Source organism: Sesamum indicum, linkage group LG1 (genome assembly GCF_000512975.1).
Source record: "Sesamum indicum cultivar Zhongzhi No. 13 linkage group LG1, S_indicum_v1.0, whole genome shotgun sequence".
Classification (NCBI taxonomy): Eukaryota; Viridiplantae; Streptophyta; class Magnoliopsida; order Lamiales; family Pedaliaceae; genus Sesamum; species Sesamum indicum.
Window position 1 is genome coordinate 7,666,635 of NC_026145.1, and position 6,375 is coordinate 7,673,009.

Consider the following 6,375-nt stretch of genomic DNA (forward strand, 5'->3'; position numbering starts at 1 on the left):
TTTCCTTTTAAATATCAATTTCAAGAAAATCTTCTCTCGCATATTTCTGTATTGATTAAAATCTTCCATAATTTTGAGATATTTCCGGCTAATGGGCCGGAGAGAAAATTGTTGGGATATTTTTGGGCCAGTAAGAATCATGCCACTGTTGTTGTATCCATAAACATTTTATTTTTAAGGGTTAATATTTTCTCTAAAAATATGAAATTAATTTTTTTAAAAAAAATTAATATTACACTGACACCCTTTTTAAAAATTATTCGTTCATACATAACCCCCTTTAATTAGAGTTTAAATAAAAAATGCCGACACTAGCAAAAAAGAATTACATAAATTTTCAATTTTTACCTCTCATTTAACATTCTCATATATATTTTTACACTTATAAAGGATTAAATACAATTTCTATATATGGAACATCATTATATTTATTCTATTATTAGTACAAAATTATTGCACGAAAAAATATTAAATAAAAAAAATTAAAAATTTAAATAATTATTTTGTTAACTTTAATTTTTTTTTTCAAATCGTAATGAAAAAGAATCACATGTAAATAGTAAATTATGTAAGTGTAATTTTAAAAAAAAATGAGAAAGAATATAATTTCATATTCTAAAAGAGAGTATAAGTGTATTTTTTTGGAGAGCCAATGAGAATCATGCCATTGCTTTTTGTTCCCTTGAAAGAGATCACAATTAGGCCCAAAGCAAGCCTAAAATGAATAAGGGCCCATTCTTGATTAATGGGCTTTACAAGTTTGCATATAAACTCTTATCGAGACGGATTATAGCTACGTCTCATGAGATTTAATAAAATTATGAATATTTTTTTATTATTTAAAAAATTATAAATATTCTCTCAAATAACAAATATTAAGGGTAAATTACAATGATCTTACTTGAGGTTTGTCATAATTACGAATACCCTATCATTGTTTTGAAAATTTATAAATACCCCTTTAGTCCACATAGTCCATAAAAATAAAAAAGATTGAAAGAATAAAAAAATTTATAACTCTTAGTCCACAAAGAAATTTTGGTTGGTTTACCAGAAAAAATGGATAGAAATCTAACGGAGACTAATCGAATTGGCTAATTGTTAGACGGCCATTAAAATTAAGAAAGTATTGACAATTTTTCAAACAACAATGGGATATTCATAATTATGCCGAACCTACCTCATGGGAGTAATTTATCCAAATAATTATGTAGCCTCTAGAGAATGGGGTGGAAATTACTATGTTACCCTTGCTGATTTTTTTTTAATAAATATTCAAAAAAATTATACAAAAGAAATTAAGGGTGGATAAAGTCAATAACCCATAGGGCATATTAGTGTATAAAAATATTTTTAAAAACTCTATAAAGTATATATAATTATAAATCATAATCCAAAAGTTCATTTGGCTAGTTTATCATAAAAATTATATGAAAATCTAACACAGGCTAATCGAATTAGCATGCTGTTAGACGAACGTAAAAAATAATAGGGCGCATTTGTAATTTTTCAAACAACGATGAGATACTTATAATTATGAATATCTCTCGTTGTTTGAAAAATTGTAATAGCCCCCTGATACTTAAGAAAATTATGTAATTATTTGGATGGTGGTATGGAATTTTCAACTTTACCGTTGCTATATTTTTAAAAAAAATAAAAAATTATACAAAAATCAGATGAGGTACATAGATAAATAAAACTTTAAAAAATTATCTACTTAGTTCATAAAAAATTTTTGAAAAAATAAAAATTATTATTTATATTTTCGTAAGGACATTTCAGTCAGTTCACTAAAAAATATATATATAAATCTAATAGATTATGTCAATTGTTAGACGATCGTTAAAATTAGAAGAGTTCTTATAATTTTTTAAACAATGATAGAGTATTATAATTATACTAAATTTCAAGAGTTGATTGTAATTTACCCGATAATATATAGATATAGATATAGATATAAGTTGAGCAAAATATGAAAGAAAAAAGAAATGGAATGGATGATTGAGTTAGAGTGGCTCCATTATGTGAAACACACACCCTTAGAAGCCGACCAAACAAAATCAATACGTGGACAAATGATTTTGTACTTTTTCCATCATCCTAGGCTAAGGATGTCCTAGTACGGCCGGTCCTCCGGCCCACCCAATAATTTCTCTCCTATTCCCATTTTACCCCTACTATGATGTATTCTTCTTTTCTTTTGTTGCCTATTCTTTGGAATAAAGCAACCAAAAGTTGGAGCTTCAAATGCTTCCTTTTGACCCCATAATTGTTGATGCTTTGACATTATTTATGCTATTCAACAATATAATTTTCTTTTTTAAAAAAAATAAAATAAGATTTAAAAAAAATAAAAGCGAAACACAAACATACCGTAGTTTAAAGAATCCCGCTCGTCAAATAATTTATATATAACTATGGGAAATAATTAAAAGAATATTTCTATATTGTAATATTGAAATATAATTCATAAATTAGACGAATTTAGATCATAAATTTATAATTTAGTATTACAGCATTCTCGACTCCACAAAACTCAAAAGACTCTTAGATGCTCTTTTAAAAAACTTTTTTTTTTTTTGGGTAAATGTAATTTTCATAAATAGAAAAAGATATAGTACAACAATTATGAATCAAGTAGTGTTTCCTTCGATATGTCAAGGAATACGCCACAATCTATAAAGTGCATGTGTACTAACAGAGCTAGCTAAGGTAATGCCAAGTATACGCTGTCTAACATCCTCCATAATTAAGCTAGCTATAATATTCGGGTTCTGCTCAGTATGCTCCTTTTAAAAAACTTTCTTGGAGTACTTTTGTTATGTTATTTATTTATTTTAAATTACATTGCATTCGCACTCCTAAAATTAGGCTAAAAGACACGAGCACTCTGTATCTTTTGAAAAATTACAACTACATCCCCTGAAATTATAATTGTAATTAGAACTACATTCCCTATTCAGATGCAAAACGTATACGACGCCCCCTGTAAAATATTATACTAACACCCCTGAAACGATGTACTTATAATTTTAAAAAATATATATAGTTATATAATTAGCATAATTTCAAAATATATTAATGCAATTTACCTATTTAGTTATCTTGCTCCAACTCCAATTCCACCATACTTTAAGGATTTTGCTCCATGTAAAATTGCTTAATTAGAGGTAAGACCAAAGTCCTTTAATTTACTACTTAAATGCTATTGTCTATAGAGAGTAGCAAACTATACTATAAGTATAATGTTCTTGTAGTATAATTGATGTAGAGGAGTGATTAATCGCACAACAAGTATATCACACGTGCAATGTAACTGAAATCGGGCCATGCCTGATCCAATTACACGTTAAGTGCAATAAATTTGTTGTGCTTTGATGAACAATTCAAGAAAATGGATTATTCGCACAGCAAATGCATCACACATTTATGTATGACTGGTTCAACTCGTTCAAAACCTGATTTTCTCTATTGTATTTTGAAATTGTTCATCAATATTTATTTTTCATTTTTTTCTTTAAATTATATAAGAAAACGAAATAAAGTTGTTTGTGGGGACATTGAGGTTTCATGGTTTTTTTTTTTTTTTTTTGAAATTGTAAAAAAAATTTTTTTTTTTTTTGTGGAAATTGTAAAATAATAAGCAAAAAGTGAGAAGGTGGGCAGGTAGGTTGCTGAATATGGGGGTGATTATGAGTGTAAAGAGTGTGTGTGTGCATTTGAGCACTTTCCAGGTGGATTCCAGTGCATGCACTTGCCAACTTTTCTGCATTCTTCTCAAAATTAGAAACCTTAACTATAGTTTTAAGTTTTTAAGGGATAATTACATACTCCCCCTCAAATTTGGTGTAATTGTATAAAAATTTTCTCTAATTTTAAAAAATATATTTAATCTTTTTTACGTTTATTTTCGTTTAGTTGAATAAAAATTCATATGTATCCCCAATTAATTTATTACGGACATGTTGAAAGCAGTCAAATAATTTTTTTCTGACCAAACTACACTTATAAGGGTGAAGGTATATGCCTCGTATACATTAGCGAGTGCAAATATATAATGATAAACGATTAGAAAATAATTATTCGATTTGAAATGAATCAATAATAAGTTAATCGAATGTAAATATGAATTTTCATTCGATTTTCTGATATCAACAAATCCGATAATTTTTTATTAACGAATGGATCTCTTTGTCGGACAAAAACAAACGCCAGCGGTGTTCAGTGTAATTTTCAAAACTACAGAAATTTTATAAATAATTACACCAAACTTTTGGGAAGGGCGGTGTAATGATCCCTGATTTTAATGTCCTCATTTTATATATATATATATATATTTATGAAAAATAAAATATTTACTCATTTTATAATAAGAAGCAATGCAATCAATGAATATCTATACATCAGTTGAGAAATAATTAAAGTTTTATGAGAATAAAATTTAATCATTTTATTTAACTCGAAGCGTGTAAACAAGTAAGTTCAGGCGAGGCTAACAATGTAAGTACTCGGACTTGATTTGAATTTCTTATCGAGTTTGAAGTTGTGTCTGAATTTAATTTAATTATTAAATCAGTCAATTTTAAATCAATTTAGTTCGAATAAAAAATATCTATATTTATATATTATTACTAAACTTATTCGATATCTTATAGTACGAGAAAAATAATTTATTAATCTTAAAGAATAGAATTCAAATAAAATTTTAATAATTAAAAACTCAAATTAGTTAGAAGTATTGACATTTGACATAAAAGAGGACCACTGCCCACTAAAGTTTGAATTCAAAATCGATTCTCATTTTCAAATCTATACCGACACACACATATATATATATATATGATAATTTATATTCAAAATTGATGGGGGGTGGGGGGTGGGGGGGGGGGGGTGGGAGGGGGGGGAAGGGCGCACAAACAGTGTAGGCCAACGTGTCAATGTCTTGATTCATTGTTCCTTGGATATAATGTTCTTTCAACCCATTTTCAAGTGGACTGATGCAATTTACTTTATGTGATATTATAAATAAATAAATTATTTTTTATAATAAATAAATAACAATTTATCTTTCTGTCTAAAAAGGTAAATTGCGTTATTTTAAAAAATACAGAAGAGTGAATTAATGTATTTTAAAAAACACAGAAAAATAATTGCTATTTTTTTTCTAATAAACATTTGTAATATCGCTGGGGATTTGCTTGAATTTTTTTTCCTCGTTTTCAACACTACTACATACACATACAACCACACATACGCACTCTCGACGTGTGATAAATCTCCCTTTACTTATGGTCCAACAATTTGAGTTTATGTTATTATAAAATGTCTAATTTGAGCCATAATTGCCCCCACCGACATATAAAACGATCTAAAACCGACATATAAAACGATCTAAAACTGCTCTTTTAATTAAGTCATACATCAATGACTGTACACATGTCAATTCGTATTTAAATTAATTCTATTCTTTAAAAAATACAGGTCGTTCTACTTGGACTGCCGCACCAATATTGATATGTTGTGCGAACCCATTTTCAAAATTTAGTACATACATACACGCGCGCTCTTCGGAGTGGGACAAAATCTAACCCCTTTACTTATTCTCCAAAAGTTCGCGTTTACGTTGCTGTAAAATGTTCAATTTAAGTTACAATCGCTGGTGAGCCCATTAGCACAACTCCACCGACATATAAAATGATCTAAAATTGCTCTTCTAATTAAGTCACACATCTACGACTACAAACATATTCGCTCGTATTCAAATTAATTCAATTTTTTAAAAGATACATCTCGTTCTGCTTGGACTGCTGCAGCAATGCTGACATGTTCTCCGAACTCATTCTGAAGATTTAGTGCAGGCACACACATACACACACTCTTGAAATGTAGCAAATCGAACCCTTCATTCATGTTCGATAATTCTTCTACAATTTGATAAAATATTTGAATTCAGACCACCGTCGCCATGATTCCATCAAAACGATCAAAACTATACTATATAGATCTATCATATACAAGCGATGTATAGATCTATCATATACAAGCGAATTCATATTTAAATCAATTCACCTAGTCTATTTTATGAAATGACATAACTCATGCTACCCATCTATGACAATATATGTTGTTTGAATCAAGTCATCAAGACATAGGACATGCACACACTAAAGGTGTGACAAATCTAACCCTTCATCCATGTCCAAGAATTGAGTGTGAACACATCAGAGCCCTCCATTGGTGGGGGTCTGTCTCACATAGAGGCATGTGCCGGTGGATACTACCAAAAGAGTGTTTTGGACTGATGTTGAAAGATCCAAAATTCAGTATCAAATAAGTCAACTCACTCACCTCTTATTACAATAACATCAATTG